Here is a 17,262-nt window from a genome sequence, read left to right as displayed (position 1 = left end):
GGGGTCAGACACAGAGTGAATCTCCCTAGGCACCGTCCCATCACACACTCCCGGGGTCAGACACAGAGTGAATCTCCCTCCACACCGTCCCATCACACACTCCCGGGGTCAGACACATGGTGAATCTCCTTGCACGCCTTTGGTTTTATTTCTTCTCATTTGCACCGGATATCGACCTCTCGATTGTCAGCTTCTCTACGTCTCTGCGAGCAAAGGCCAGTCGTGTGGTTTATTACCTCGCCCTCCCAGTGACTCCAAACTGAACACCCGTCCACAGCCCTCTCTCTCCCCCCCCCCCCCCACCTTCCTCAGTTCTACCTCTGGTCTCACACACACTTATTATCTCTGAGGCAGACACACTGTTGGAGACTACAGGAACGCTGAAGTGCTGGTGATTGGTGAGAGGGGAGAGAGGGAGTGAAGATAGAGATTCGCTCTCTTTCTGAGTCCGTTACAGTGTTAGCGGACTGTGAGGCGGCAGATTGTGTCAGTGTCTGAACCCGGGAGTGTGGGATGGGACGGTGTGGAGGGAGATTCTCACTGTGTCAGACCCCGGGACTGTGGGATGGGACGGTGTGGAGGGAGATTCACTCTGTGTCTGACCCCGGGAGTGAGTGATGGGACGGTGTGGAGGGAGATTCACTCTGTGTCTGACCCCGGGAGTGTGTGATGGGATGGTGTGGAGGGAGATTCACTCTGTGTCTGACCCCGGGAGTGTGTGATGGGATGGTGTGGAGGGAGATTCACTCTGTGTCTGACCCCGGGAGTGAGTGATGGGACGGTGTGGAGGGAGATTCACTCTGTGTCTGACCTCGGGAGTGAGTGATGGGACGGTGTGGACGGAGATTCACTCTGTGTCTGACCCCGGGAGTGTGTGACGGGACGGTGTGGAGGGAGATTCACTCTGTGTCTGACCCCGGGAGTGTGTGACGGGACGGTGTGGAGGGAGCTTCACTCCGTTTCTGGCCCCGCAAGTGTGTGATCGAACGGTTTGGAGGGTGCTTCACACAGTGTCTGACCGTGTGGCTGTGTAATGGGTCTCAGTAGAGGGAGCTTCACTCTGTGTCAGACCACGGGAGTGAATGACGGGTCGGTGGTATGGAGCTTCATTCTTTGTCTGACACCGCAAATTTGCGATGGGATGATGTGGAGGGAGCATCAGTCCGAGTCTGCTCCCGGGAGAGTGTGATAGGTCGGTGTGTAGGAACCTTCTCTGTGTCTGACCTCGGGATTTTGAGATCGGACTGTGAGGAAGCAACTTTACTCTGTGCCTAATTCTGCTTGTATGTGCTGTGACTGTGCTTTGCGATCTTGACTCCATGTCTGATCCCGGGAAAGTTTTTTAGGAGAGTGTTTCGGGAATTTCTCTTTAAGTACTTCAACAGGACGATTTGATGGGAGAGTGCAGTGGGAGCTTCACTCTATCTTCAAACTCTGTCTCTATGATCGGGCGGTTCGGAGGGATCTTCTCTTTACAGCTGACGCCGGGAATGTGTGATGGGCCGGTGTGAAAGTATCCCCATTCTGTGTCTGACTACCGGCGGATGTAATGGAAGGTATGGAGAGAGATTCACTGTAAATTGGTTTTCTTTCCAGAAAAGACAATTCGACGAGGCATCACTATTCTAACTCTCTTTTCAAGCGTCTTGAAATACATTCAAAAGAGGAAGAGGTATCTGTGAGCCACACAGAAGATACATACACACCAGAATGAAGCTCCCTCCAACCCGTCCCATCACACATTCCCGGGGTCAGACACAGAGTGAATCTCCCTCCGCACCGTCCCATCACACAATCCCCGGGACAGACACTGAGTGCATCTCCCTCCAACCCGTCCCATCACACCCTCCCGGGTTCAGACACACAGCGAATCACCTTCCGCACCGTGCCATCACACACTCCCCGGGTCAGGCACAGAGTGAATCTACCTCCACACGGCCCCATCACACACTCCCGGGGTCAGACACAGAGTGAATCTCCCTCCACACGGCCCCATCACACACTCCCGGGGTCAGATATAGAATGAATCTCCCTCCACAACGTCCCACGACATACACCCTTGGTCAGAAACAGAGTGATGCTCCCTGTAACCCTCCCCAGCAAGTAATCCCGGATTTTGGTACATAGTGAAGCTCTTTCCTCATCATCCCATCACACACTTCCGGGATCAGACACAGAATGAATCTCCCTCCACAACGTCCCACTACACATTCCCGGGGTCAGACACATGGTGAATCTCCCTCCACACCGTCCCATCACACACTCCCTGGGTCAGACACAAGTTGAATCTCCCCCCGCATGCTGAAGCACCCTCCACAATGCGGGTGTTATTTCTGCTCATTTCCACCGGGTATCGATCTGCCCTCCCACTCCCTCTTCTGTTTTACCTCTGGTCTCACACACGTATTATCACTGAGACACACACTGTTGGAGAAGACAGGAAAAACTGAAAAACTGGTGATTGGTGAGAGGGGAGAGAAAAGGGAGATTGGTTCTGTTCTGCGAGGCGGCAGATGAACTTTGTGCCTGACCCTGGGACATGAACGCGCCACTCACCGTGACACTGACACACAGTGAATCATCCTCCGCACCGTCCGATCACACATTTCCGCGGTCCGTCACAGAGTGAATCTCCCTCCGCACCGTCCCATCACACACTCCCGGGGTCAGACACAGAGTGAAGCTCCTTTCACACCATCCTATCACAAACCTCGGGGACAGACACAGAGTGAATCTCCCTCTACACCGTCCCATCACACACTCACGGGGTCAGGCACAGAGTGAATCTCCCTCCACAACGTCCTATCCCACACTCCCGGGGTCAGCCACAGAGTGAATCTCCCTCTACACTGTCCCATCACACACTCACGGGGTCAGACACAGCGTGAATCTCCCTCCACACCGTCCCGTCACACACTCCCGGGGTCAGACACAGAGTGAATCACCCTCCACACCGTCCCCTCACACACTCACTGGGTCAGACACAAGTTGAATCTCCATGCACACCTTTGGTTTTATTTCTTCTCATTTGCACCGGATATCGATCTCTCGGTTGTCAGCTTCTCTACATCTCTGCGAGCAAAGGCCAGTCGTGTGGTTTATTACCTCGCCCTCCCAGTGACTGCAAACTGACCGCCCCTCCACAGCCCTCTCTCTCCTCCCCCTCCTTCCACAGTTCTACCTCTGGTCTCACACACACTTATTATCTCTGAGAGACACACACTGTCTGTGTAAATCACACTGTATGTGTGAGCCACACAGAAGATACATACACACCAGACTGAAGCTCCCTCCAACCCGTCCCATCACACACTCCCGTGGTCAGACAGAGAATGAATCTCCCTCCATACCGTCCCAACACACATTCCCGTGGTCAGACAGAGAATGAATCTCCCTCCACAACGTTCCACCACACAAATCCTTGGTGAGAAACCGAGTGATGCTCCCTGTAAACCGCCCAATCACACACCTCCGGGGTCTGACACATGGTGAATCTCCTTACACACCTTTGGTGTTATTTCTTCCCATTTGCACCGGATATCGATCTCTCGGTTGTCAGCTTCTCTACATCTCTGCGAGCAAAGGCCCGTCGTGTGGTTAATTAACTTGTCCTCCCAGTGACTGCAAACTGACCGCCACTCCACAGTCTCTCTCTCCTCTCCATCCTTCCACAGCTCTACCTCAGTTCTCCCACACACTTATTATCTCTGAGACAGACACACTGTCGGAGACTACAGGAATGATGAAGTGCTGCTGAGAGGTGAGAAGGGAGAGAGGGAGTGAACAGGGAGATTTTGTCTCTTACAGAATCCGTTACAGTGTTAGCGGACTGTGAGGCGGCAGATTCTGTCTGTGTCTGACCACGGGCCTGAGTGATGGGACTGTGTGGAAGGAGATTCACTCTGTGCCTGACCCCGGGAGTGTGTGATGGGACGGTGTGGTGTGGAGCTTCACTCTGTGTCTGACCCCGGGAGTGTGTGATGGGACGGTGTGGTGTGGAGCTTCACTCTGTGTCTGACCCCGGGAGTGTGTGATGGGACGGTGTGGTGTGGAGCTTCACTCTGTGTCTGACCCCGGGAGTGTGTGATGGGACGGTGTGGAGGGAGATTCACTCTGTGTCTGACCCCGCGAGTGTGTGATGGGACGGTGTGGTGTGGAGCTTCACTCTGTGTCTGACCCCGGGAGTGTGTGATGGGATGGTGTGGAGGGACATTCACTCTGTGTCTCACCCCGGGAGTGTGTGATGGGACGGTGTGGAGGGAGATTCACTCTGTGTCTGACCTCGGGAGTGTGTGATGGGAAGGTGTGGAGGGAGATCCACTCTGTGTCTGACCCAGGGAGTGTGTGATGGAACGGTGTGGGGGGAGATTCACTCTCTGTCTGACCCCGGGAGTGTGTGATGGGACGGTGTGGAGGGAGATTCACTCGGTGCCTGACCCCGGGAGTGTGTGATGGGACGGTGTGGAGGGAGATTCACTCTGTGTCTGACCCAGGGAGTGTGTGATGGGACGGTGTGGAGGGAGATTCACTCTGTGTCTGACCCCGGGAGTGTGTGATGGGAAGGTGTGGAGGGAGATCCACTCTGTGTCTGACCCAGGGAATGTGTGATGGGACGGTGTGGCGGGAGATTCACTCTGTGTCTGACCCCGGGACTGTGTGATGGGACGATGTGGAGGGAGATTCACTCTGTGACTGACCCCGGGAGTGTGTGATGGGACGATGTGGAGAGAGATTCACTCTGTGTCTCACCCCGGGAGAGTGGAATGGGACCGTGTGTTGTGGAGCTTCACTATTCGTCTGACCGAGGGACTGTGCGCTGGGTCGGAGTGGACGGACAGTCGCTCTGTTTCTGACTGCGGGATATAGTGGTGGGGCCGTGCGTAGGGGAGCTTCATTCGTTGCTGACCCCGCATGTGTGTGATGGTAAGGTGTGGAGGGAGCTTCGCTCTGTGTCTGACCCCGGGAGTGTGTGATGGGACAGTGTGGATGGAGATTCACTCTGTGTCTGACCCCGGGAGTGTGTGATGGGACGGTGTGGAGGGAGATTCACTCTGTGTCTGACCACGGGAGTGTGTGACGGGACGGTGTGGAGGGAAATTCACTCTGTGTCTGACCCCGGGAGTGTGTGATGGGACAGTGTGGATGGAGATTCACTCTGTGTCTGAACACGGAAGTGTGTGATGGGACGGTGTGGAGGTAAATTCACCCTGTGTCTGACCGTGGGGCTCTGTAATGGGACAGGGTAGAGGGAGCTTCACTCTGTGTCTGACCCCGGGAGTGTATGACGGGTCTGTGTCTATGAAGCTTCAGTCTTTGTCTGAACCCGGCACTGTGTGAGGGGATGATGTGTAGGGAGCATCACTCCGAGTCTGACCACGGGAGAGTGAGATGGGACGGTGTGGATGGAGATTCACTCTGTGTCTGACCCCGCATGTGTGTGATGGTATGGTGTGGAGGGTGCTTCACTCTGTGTCTGACCCGGGGAGTGTGTGATGGTATGTGTGGAGGGAGCTTCACTCTGTGTCTGACCCCGGGAGTGTGTGATGGGACGGTATGTATGGTGATTCACTCTGTGTCTGGCCCCGGGATTGTATGTTGGGACGGTGTGAAGGGAGATTCACTCTGTGCCTGACCCCGGGAGTGTGTGATGGGACGGTGTGGATGGAGATTCACTCTGTGTCTGACCCCGGGAGTGTGTGATGGGACGATGTGGAGGGAGCTTCTCTCTGTGTCTGACCCGGGGAGTGTGTGATGGTAAGGTCTGGGGGGAGCTTCACTCTGTGTCTGACCGTGTGGCTCTGTAATGGGACGGGGTAGAGGGAGCTTCACTCTGTGTCTGACCCCGGGACTGTATGACGGGTCTGTGTCTATGAAGCTTCAGTCTTTGTCTGAACCCTGCACTGTGTGAGGGGATGATGTGGAGGGAGCATCACTCCGAGTCTGACCACGGGAGAGTGTGATGGGACGGTCTGTACGAAGCTTCTCTCTGTTTCTGATCCCGGGCGTTGTGTGATGGGACTGTGCGGAGAGACCTTCACTCCGAGCTCAACCCGGGGGTTGTGTGATGGGATGGTGTGGAGTGGGCTGCACTCTGTGTCTGAGCTCTTGAGTCTGAGTTCGGACGTTGAGGAAGCAACTTTACTCTTTGCCTAATGCTGTTTGTAGGTGCTTGGTCTGGGCTTTGCGATCTTGACTCCATGTCTGATCCCGGCAATGTGTTTTAGGAGAGTGTTTCGGGAAGTTCTCTTTATGTATGTGAACAGGACGATTTGATGGGAGAGTGCAGAGGGAGCTTCACTCTGTCTCTAATCTCTGTCTCTGTGATCGGGCGGTTCGGCTGGATCTTCTCTTTGCAGCTGACGCCGGGAATATGTGATGGCGCATTGTGAAAGGATCCCCATTCTGTGTTTGACTACCGGCGGATGTAAATTCACTGTAAATTGATTCTCTTTTCCAGAAAAGTCGATTGGACGAGGCATCACAGTTCTAACTCTGTTTTCTAGCGTCTTGAAATACATTCAAAAGAGGAAGAGGTATGTGTGAGCCACACAGAAGATACTTACACACCAGACTGAATCTCCCTCTACACCGCCCCATCACACACCACCGGGTCAGACACAAAGTGAATCTCCCTCCACACTGTCCCATCACACACTCCCGGGGTCAGGCACAGATTGTAGCTCCCTCTAAGGCATCCCGTTACACACACTGGGGCCAAACAAGCATTGGACCTCACTCCTTGCTCTCTCATCACATATTCCCGGGGTCAAACACAAGGTGAAGTTCCTTCCACACCGTTTCATCACACACTCCCGTGGTCAGACACGTGGTGAATCTCCCACCACGCCGTCCCATTACACACTCCCGGTATCAGTCACAGAGTTTAACTGCTTCCATTTGCCTCACAGAAAATGGTAAAAACACAGATAGGGCGGAGAACATTTCACCTGTGGAAGGACAAATTATGAGGCTATAAATTTAGAACATGCCTGTGTGAATTGGGATGATGTTTCTGCAGGGAAATGTAGTATGGACACGTGGTCGATGTTTATGGATCTCTCGCGGATGTTATGGATTAATTTGTCCCCCTATGATAAAGTATGGTAGGGTGGATAACAAGTGAGGTGGAAAATCCAGTCAGGTGGAAGAAGGCAGCATACATGACGTTTTGGAAGCAAGGATCAGAAGGGGCTATTGACGAATTAAGGGTAGCATGAAAGGAGCTTGAGAAGGGGCTGAGGAGACCAAGAAAGGGACATGAGAAGGCCTTGGCGAGTCGGATAAAGGAAAACCCCAAGGCATTATTCAATTACGTTAGGTACAAAAAGATGAGAGGAGTGAGGATAGGACCAATTAGGGACAAAGATGGGAAGATGTGCCTGGAGGCTGCGAAATAGAGCGGGGTCCTCAATAATTAATTGTCTTCGGTATTCACTGATGTGACAGAACTTTTTTCGGTGAGGATTATATGAGTGAGGTTGATGTTCTGGAGCACGTTTGTATTAAGGGAGAGTAGGCGTTGGAGTTGTTAAAATAATTTAGTGTTGGTAATTCCCCGGAGCCTGAAGGAATATTGCCCAGGCTGCTCCACGAGGCGAAGAAAAGATTCCTGAGCCTCTGGCTCGCTAGGACCATTTTGTCCTCGTTGTCCACGGGAATGGTAACGCAGGATTGCAGGGAGGCACATGTTGTCCCCTTCTTCAAATAGGTAAGTAGGGATAGTCCGGGTAATTGATAGACCAGTGAGCCTTACGTCCGTGGTGGGAAAGCGTTTGGAAAATCTTCCTAGAGATTGATTCTATGGGCATTTGACAATCATCATCTGATCAGGGACAGTCAGCATAGCCTTGTGAAGAGCACGCCGTGTCTAACAAGCCGGATAGAGATCTCTGAGGAGGTGACCAGGCATATAACTAAGGGTAGTGCAGTGGATGTGATCTACATGTAGTTTAGTAAGGCAGTTAACAAGGTTCCTCACGGTAGGCTTATTCAGAAAGTCAGAAGGCATGGGATCCAGGGAAGTTAGTCCAGGTGGATTCAGAATTGGCTTGGCTGCAGAAAGAGGAGGGTTCTGGTACAGGGAGTAAATTCGAATTGGAAGTTTGTGACCAGTCGTGTCCCACAAGGATCGGTTCGGGGATCTCTACTTTTCGTGATTTTTATTAACGACCTGGATGTGGGTGTAGAAGGGTTAATTGGCAAGTTTTCAGACGACATAAAATTTGGTAGCGTAGTGGATAGTGTAGAGGATTTCCGAAGATTGCAGAGAGACATTGATAGGATGCAGAACTTGGTTGAGAATTGGTAGATGGAGTTCAACACGGTTCAACAAGTCAGAGATTGTGCATTTTGGAAGGAGAAACTCCAAGGCAGAGTACAAAGTAAATGGCAGGATACTTGGTAGTGTGGAGAAGCAGAGGGATCAGGGGGCACACGTCCAGAGATTCATGAAAGTTGCCTCACAGTAGATCGGGTAGTTACGAATTCCAGTGGAGTCAGGGGATAGAGTTTAAGAGTCGCGGGTAATGATGCAGCTCTGTAAAACTCTGGTTACGCTACACTTGGATTACTGTGCCCAATTCTGCTCGCTTCCCTATAGAGAGGATGTGGAAGCATTGGAAAGCGTACAGAGGAGATTTGCCAGTATGCTCTCTGGTTTAGAGAGCACCCATCATGATCAGAGATTAAAGGAACTCGTGTTTTACTCTCTGGAGAGATGGAGGATGAGAGGAGACATGATAGAGGAATATAAGATACTAAGAGGAATAAATGAAGTGGACAGAGCACCACTGCTCAATACAAGAGGTCATAGCTTTAAGGTAAGGGGTGGGAAATTCAAGGGGGATAATAGAGGAAGGTGTTTTTACACAGAGAGTGGTTGGTGCGTGGAATGCACTGCCTGAGACAGTGGTGGACACACATACACTAGTTAAATTTAAGAGACTACTAGACAGCTATATGGAGGAATTTACGTTCGGGGTTCATATGGGAGGCAGGGCATAACGGTCGGCACAACTTTGTGGGCCGAAGGGCCTGCAATGTGCGGTGTTGTTTTCTGTTCTATGTTCTATACCGTCCGATCACACACTCTCGGGGTCAGACACATGGTCAAGTCCCTTACACACCGTTGGTGTTATTTCGGCTCATTTCCACCGGACACCTATCTCTCGGTTCTCAGTTTCTCTACGTCTCTGTGCCAAGAGGCCGGTCGTGTTGTTTCAAACCATTTCCTCCCAGTGTCCCAGTGACTGCAAAATCACCACCTGTCCACAGCACTCTCTCCGCTCCCCCTCCCTCCTCTGTTCTACCTCTGGTCTCACACACACTTATTATCTTTGAGACAGACACACAGGTGGAGACTACAGGAACCCTGAAAAACTGGTGATTGGTGAGAGGGGAGAGATGGAGTGCAGAGGGAGTTTCGCCCTGTCCCTCAATCCGTCTATGAGGCGGCAGATTAACTCTGTGTCTGGCCCCGGGAGTGTGTGACGGGACTGAGTGGAGGGAGCTTCACTATGTGCCTGACCCCGGGAGTGGGTGACGGGACTGAGTGGAGGGAGCGTTACTCAGGTTCTGACACCGAAGTTGCGTGATAGAACGGTGTGAAGGGAGTTTAACTCTGTGCCTGACCCCGGGAAGGGACGGTGCGGGGGGAGATTCATTCTGTGTCTTACGTCAGGATTGTGTGATGGGATGGTGTGGAAACAACTTTATTCTGTGTCTGGCACAGTTAGTATGCGCTGGGACTGTGTTTGGGATCTTGACTCTGTGTCTGATCCCGCGTATGTGTTTTGGGAGAATGTGTTAGGAACTTCTCTGTATGTCTGCCAACTGGACTATTTGAAAAGCAGAGTGCATGAGGAGCTTCACTCTGACTCCAACCCTCCGAGTGTGTGTGATCGGGCAGTTTGGCGGGATCTTACTTTTGACCTGATGCCTGGAATGTGTGATGGGCATGTGTGCGAGTATTCCCATTCTGTGTCTGTTTACCCGCGGATGTAATTGACGCTGTGAAGTCAAATTCATAGTTTACTGGTACTATTTTTCAGAACAGACGATGAGCTAAGCAACATTGTTCTAATTCTGTTGAAAAGCGTCTTGAAATAAATTTAAAAGAGGAGCAGAGATGTGTGAGATATCCACACCAAAGTGAATCTCCCTCCACTCAATCCCATTTCATAACCCGGGGGTCGGACACGTAGAAAATCTCCTTCCACACCGTCCTTTCACATTTTCCCGGGATCAGGCACCGATTGACTCTCCCTCCACACCGTCCCGTCACACACTCGCGGGGTCAGACACAGAGTGAATCTCCCTCCACACCGTCCCCTCACACACTCCCGGTGTCAGACATAGAGTGAATCTCCCTCCACACCGTCCAATCACACACTCCCGGGATCAGACACAGAATGAATCTGCGCCTGGGGGCTGTGGAATAGAGCGAGGTCCGCAATAATTACTTGTCTTCTGTATTCACTAATGTGAGAGAACTTTTTTTTCGGTGAGGACAATATGAGTGAGTTTGATGTTCTGGAGCACGTTGATGTTAAGGGAGTGTAGGCCTTGGAGTTGTTAAAATAATTTAGTGTTGGTAATTCCCCGGTGCCTGAAGGAAAATTGCCCAGGCTGTTCCTCGAGCGAATAAAAGATTCCTAAGCCTCTGGCTAGGAACTTTTTGTCTTCGTTGTCCACGGGAATGCAATCGGAGGATTGGAGGGAGGTCAATGGTGTCCCCTTGTTCAAATAGGTAAGTAGGGATAGTCCGAATAATTATAGACTAGTGAGCCTTACGTCTGTGGTGAGAAAGCTGTTGGAAAAGCTTCTTGGAGATTGGATCTATGGGCATTTAGAGAACCATGGTCTGATCAGGGACTGTCAGCATACCCTTGTGAAGGGCAGGTCGTGTCTAACAAGCCTGATAGAGTTCTCTGAGGAGGTGACCAGGCATATAACTAAGGGTAGTGCAGTGGATGTGATCTACATGTAGTTTAGTTGACAAGGTTCCACACGGTAGGCTTATTCAGAAAGTCAGAAGGCATAGGATCCAGGGAAGCCGAATTGACTTGGCTGCAGAAAGACGAGGGTTGTGGTACAGGGAGTAAATTCTGATTGGACGTTTGTGACTAGTCGTGTCCCACAAGGATCGGTTCTGGAACCTCTACTTTTCGTGATTTTTATTAACGACCTGGATGTGAGGGTAGAAGGGTAAGTTGGCAAGTTTGCAGGCGACACAAAATTTGGTGGTGTTGTGGATAGTGTAGTGGATTTCCGAAGGTTGCAGAGAGACATTGCTACGATGCAGAAGTGGGTTGAGAATTGGCAGATGGAGTTCAACACGATTCAGCAAGTCTGAGGGTGTGCGTTTTGGAAAGACAAACTCCAAGACAGTGTACAAGGTAAATGGCAGGATCCTTGGGAGTGTGCAGAAGCAGAGGGATCTTGGGGTACATTTTCAGAGATTCATGAAAGTTGCCTCACAGTAGATAGGTTAGTTAAGAAATCCAGTGGAGTGTTAGCTTTCACAAGTAGAGAGATAGAGTTTAATAGACGCGTGTAATGATGCAGCTCTGTAAAACGCTGGTTAGGCTACACTTCGTTTACTGTGTCCAGTTCTGCTCGCTTCCCTTTAGGGAGGGTGTGGAAGCATTCGAACTTGTACAGAGGAGATTTGCCAGTATGCTCGTTAGAGAGCACGCATCATGATCAGAAATTAATGGAGCTAGTGTTTTACTCTCTGGAGAGATGGAGGATGAGAGGAGACGATAGAGGAATATAAGATATTAAGAGGAATAAATGAAGTGGACAGGGCACCAAGAGGTCATAGCTTTAAGGTAAGGGGTGGGAAATTCAAGGGGGGATATTAGAGAAAGGTGTTTTTACACAGAGAGTGGTTGGAGCGTGCAATGCAATGCCTGAGTCAGTGGTGGACACATCTACACCAGTTAAATTTAAGAGACTGCTGGACAGCTATATGGAGAAATTTATGTTCGGGGTTCATATGGGAGGCAGGGCATAACGGTCGGCACAACATTGTGGGCCGAAGGGCTTGCAATGTGCGGTGTTGTTTTCTGTTCTATGTTCTATACCGTCCGATCACACACACTCGGGGTCAGACACATGGCCAAGCCCCTTACACACCGTTGGTGTTATTTCGGCTCATTTCCACCGGATACCGATCTCTCGGTTCTCATTCTCTCTACGTCTCTGTGCATAGAGGCCGGTCGTGTGGTTTCAAACCATTTCCTCCCAGTGTCCCAGTGACTGCAAACTCACCACCTGTCCACAGCACTCTCTCCACTCCCCCTCCCTCCTCTGTTCTACCTCTGGTCTCACACACACTTATTATCTTTGAGACAGACACACTGTTGGAGACTACAGGAAGCCTGAAAAACTGCTGATTGGTGAGAGTGGAGAGATGGAGTGCAGAGGGAGTTTCGTTCTGTTCCTCAATCCGTCTGTGAGGCGGCAGATTAACTCTATGTCTGACCCCGGCAGCGTGTGATCAAACGGTGTAGAGGGAGCTTCACTCTGTGTCTGACACCGGGTGTGTGTGACGGGACTGAGTGGAGGGAGCTTCACTCTGTGTCTGACACCGGGAGTGTGTGACGGGACTGAGTGGAGGGAGCTTCACTCTGTGTCTGACCCCGGGAGTGTGTGATGGGACGGTGTGAAGGGAGATTCACTCTGTGTCGGACGCCGGGAGTGGGTGACGGGACGGTGTGGAGGGAGCTTTACTCTGTGCCTGACCCCGGGATGGGACGGTGCGGGGAGAGATTCATTCTGTGTCTTACCTCAGGATTTGTGATGGGACGGTGTGGAAACAACTTTATTCTGTGTCTGTCGCAGTTAGTATGCGCTGGGACTGTGTTTTGGGATCTTGACTCTGTGTCTGATCCCGGGTATGTGCTTTGGGAGGATGTGTTAGGAACTTCTCTCTATATCTGCCAACAGGACTATTTGAAAAGGACAGTGCATGAGGAGCTTCACTCTGACTCCAACCCTCCGAGTGTGCGTGATCGTGCAGTTTGGCGGGATCTTACTTTTGACCTGATGCCTGGAATGTGTGATGGGCATGTGAGCGAGGATTCCCAATCTGTGTCTGATTACCCGCATATGCAATTGACGCTGTGAAGTCACATTCAGAGTTTACCGGTACTATTTTTCAGAACAGACGGTGGGCTAAGCAACATTGTTCTAACTCTGTTGAAAAGCGTCTTGAAATAAATTTAGAAGAGGAACAGAGATGTTTGAGATATCCACACCAAAGTGAATCTCCCTCCACTCAATCCCATTTCATAGCCCGGGGGTCGGACACATAGAGAATCTCCCTCCACACCGTCCTATCATATTTTCCCGGGATCAGGCACCGATTGACTCTCCCTCTACAACGTCCCGTCACATACTCCCGGGATAAGACATAGAGTGAATCTCCCTCTACACCGTCCCATCACACACTCACGGGGTCAGACACAGAGTGAATCTCCCTCCACACCGTCCTATCCCACTCTCCCGGGGTCAGACACAGAGTGAATCTTCCTCCACACCGTCCCATCACACACTCCCGGGGTCAGACACAGTGAGAATCTCCCTCCACACCGTCCCATCACACACTCGCGGGGTCAGACACAGAGTGAATCTCCCCCCACACCGTCCCATCACTCACTCCCGGGGTCAGACACAGAGTGAATCACCCTCCACACCGTCCCATCACACACTCCCGGGGTCAGACACAGTGTGAATCTCCCTCCACACCGACCCATCACACACTCCCGGGGTCAGACACAGAGTGAAGCTCCCTCCGCACCGTCCCCTCACACACTCCCGGGGTCAGACACAGAGTGAATCTCCCCCCACACCGTCCCATCACACACTCCCGGGGTCAGACACAGAGTGAATCACCCTCCACACCGTCCCATCACACACTCGCGGGGTCAGACACAGCGTGAATCTCCCTCCGCACCGTCCCCTCACACACTCCCGGTGTCAGACACAGCGTGAATCTCCCTCCACACCGTCCCCTCACACACTCCCGGGGTCAGACACAGCGTGAATCTCCCTCCACACCGTCCCCTCACACACTCCCTGGGTCAGACACAGAGTGAATCTCCCTCCACACCGTACCATCACACACTCCCGGGGTCAGACACAGAGTGAATCACCCTCCACACAGTCCCATCACACACTCCCTGGGTCAGACACAGAGTGAATCTCCCTCCACACCGTACCAACACACACTCCCTGGGTCAGACACAGAGTGAATCTCCCTCCACACAGTCCCATCACACACTCCCGGGGTCAGACACAGAGTGAATCACCCTCCACACCGTCCCATCACACACTCCCGGGGTCAGACACAGTGTGAATCTCCCTGCACACCGACCCATCACACACTCCCGGGGTCAGACACAGAGTGAATCACCCTCCACACCGTCCCATCACACACTCGCGGGGTCAGACACAGCTTGAATCTCCCTCCGCACCGTCCCCTCACACACTCCCGGGGTCAGACACAGCGTGAATCTCCCTCCACACCGTCCCCTCACACACTCCCGGGGTCAGACACAAGTTGAATCTCCATGCACACCTTTGGTTTTATTTCTTCTCATTTGCACCGGATATCGATCTCTCGTTTGTCAGCTTCTCTACGTCTCTGCGAGCAAAGGCCAGTCGTGTGGTTTATTACCTCGCCCTCCCAGTGACTGCAAACTGAACACCCGTCCACAGCCCTCTCTCTCCTCCCCCAACATCCTCAGTTCTACATCTGATCAAACACACACTTATTATCTCTGAGACAGACACACTGTTGGAGACTACAGGAACGCTGAAGTGCTGGTGATTGGTGAGAGGGGAGAGAGGGAGTGAAGATGGAGATTCGCTGTCTTTCTGAGTCCGTTACAGTGCTAGCGGACCGTGAGGCGGCAGATTGTGTCTGTGTCTGAACCGGGGAGTTTGTGATGGGACGGTGTGGAGGGAGATTCACTCTGTGTCTGACCCCGGGAGTGTGTGATGGGACTGTGTGGAGGGAGATTCACTCTGTGTCTGACCGTGGGGCTGTGTTATGGGATGGGCTAGAGGGAGCTTCACTCTGTGTCTGACCCCGGGAGTGTATGACGGGTCTGTGTCTATGAAGATTCACTCTGTGTCTGACCCGGGGCGTGTGTGATGGGACGGAGTTGAGGGAGCTTCACTCTGTGTCTGACCGTGGGGCTGTGTTATGGAACGGGGTAGAGGGAGCTTCACTCTGAGTCTGACCCGGGGAGTGTGTGATGGGACGTTGTGGAGGGAGCTTCACTCTGTGTCTGACACGGGGAGTGTGTGATGGGACGGTGTGTGGAAGGAGATTCACTCTGTGTCTGACCCCGGGAGTGTGTGATGGGACGGTGTGTGGAAGGATATTCATTCTGTGTCTGACCCCGGGAGTGTGTGATGGGACGGTGTGGAGGGAGCTTCACTCTGTTTCTGACCCGGGGAGTGTGTGATGGGACGGTGTGGAGGGAGATTCACTCTGTGTCTGACCGTGGGGCTGTGTTATGGGACGGGGTAGAGGGAGCTTCACTCTGTGTCTGACCCCGGGAGTGTATGACGGGTCTGTGTCTATGGAGCTTCACTCTGAGTCTGACCCGGGGAGTGTGTGATGGGACGGTGTGGAGGGAGCTTCGCTCTGTGTCTGACCCCGTGAGAGTGTGACGGGACGGGGTGGAGGGAGATTCACTCTGTGTCTGACCGTGGGGCTGTGTTATGGGAAGGGGTAGAGGGAGCTTCACTCTGTGTCTGACCCCGGCAATGTGTGATGGGACGGTGTGGAGGGAGATTCACTCTCTGTCTGACCCCGGGAGTGTATGACGGGTCTGTGTCTATGAAGCTTCACTCTGTGTCTGACCCGGGGGGTGTGTGCTGGGACGGAGTTGAGGGAGCTTCACTCTGTGTCTGACCGTGGGGCTGAGTTATGGAACGGGGTAGAGGGAGCTTCACTCTGTGTCTGACCCCGGGAGTGTATGACGGGTCTGTGTCTATGAAGCTTCACTCTGAGTCTGACCCGGGGAGTGTGTGATGGGACGTTGTGGAGGGAGCTTCACTCTGTGTCTGACACGGGGAGTGTGTGATGGGACGGTGTGTGGAAGGAGATTCACTCTGTGTCTGACCCCGGGAGTGTGTGATGGGACGGTGTGTGGAAGGATATTCATTCTGTGTCTGACCCCGGGAATGTGTGATGGGACGGTGTGGAGGAAGCTTCACTCTGTGTCTGACCCGGGGAGTGTGTGATGCGACAGTGTGGAGGGAGATTCACTCTGTGTCTGACCGTGGGGCTGTGTTATGGGACGGGGTAGAGGGAGCTTCACTCTGTGTCTGACCCCGGGAGTGTATGACGGGTCTGTGTCTATGAAGCTTCACTCTGAGTCTGACCCGGGGAGTGTGTGATGGGACGGTGTGGAGGGAGCTTCGCTCTGTGTCTGACCCCGTGAGAGTGTGACGGGACGGGGTGGAGGGAGATTCGCTCTGTGTCTGACCCCGGCAATGTGTGATGGGACGGTGTGGAGGGAGATTCACTCTTTGTCTGACCCCGGGAGAGTGTGATGGGGCGGTGTGGAGGGAGATTCGCTCTGTGTGTGACCCGGGGAGTTTGTGATGGTAAGGTGTGGAGGGAGATTCACTCTGTGTCTGACCCGGGGAGTGTGTGAATGGGCGGTATGGAGGGAGCTTCACTCTGTGTCTGACCCGGGGAGTGTGTGATGGGACGGTGTGGAGGGAGCTTCACTCTGTGTCTGACCCGGGGAGTGTGTGATGGGACGGTGTGGAGGGAGCTTCACTCTGTGTCTGACCCCGGGAGTGTATGACGGGTCTGTGTCTATGAAACTTCAGTCTTTGTCTGAAACCGGCACTGTCTGAGGGGCTGATGTGGTGGGAGCATCACTCCGAGTCTGACCACGTGAGAGTGTGATGGGACGGTGTGTGCGAAGCTCTTCTCTGTTTCTGATCCCGGGGTTGTTGTGATGGGACTATGCGGAGAGAGCTTCACTCCGAGCTCAACCCGGGGGTTTTGTGATGGGATGGTGTGAAGGGAACTACACTCTGTGTCTGACCTCGGGATTCTGAGATCGGACGGTGAGGAAGCAACTTTACTCTGTGCCTAACGTTGTTTGTCGGTGCTGGGACTGTGCTTTGCGATCTTGACTCCATGTCTGATCCCGGCAACTTGTTTTAGGAGAGTGTTTTGGGAAGGTATCTTTATGTTTGTGAACAGGAGGATTTGATGGGAGAGTG

The sequence above is a fragment of the Hemitrygon akajei genome, unplaced genomic scaffold (genome assembly GCF_048418815.1).
Source record: "Hemitrygon akajei unplaced genomic scaffold, sHemAka1.3 Scf000043, whole genome shotgun sequence".
Lineage (NCBI taxonomy): Eukaryota > Metazoa > Chordata > Chondrichthyes > Myliobatiformes > Dasyatidae > Hemitrygon > Hemitrygon akajei.
The sequence above is the reverse complement of the archived record's forward strand: the minus strand, read 5'-3'. Positions refer to the sequence as shown.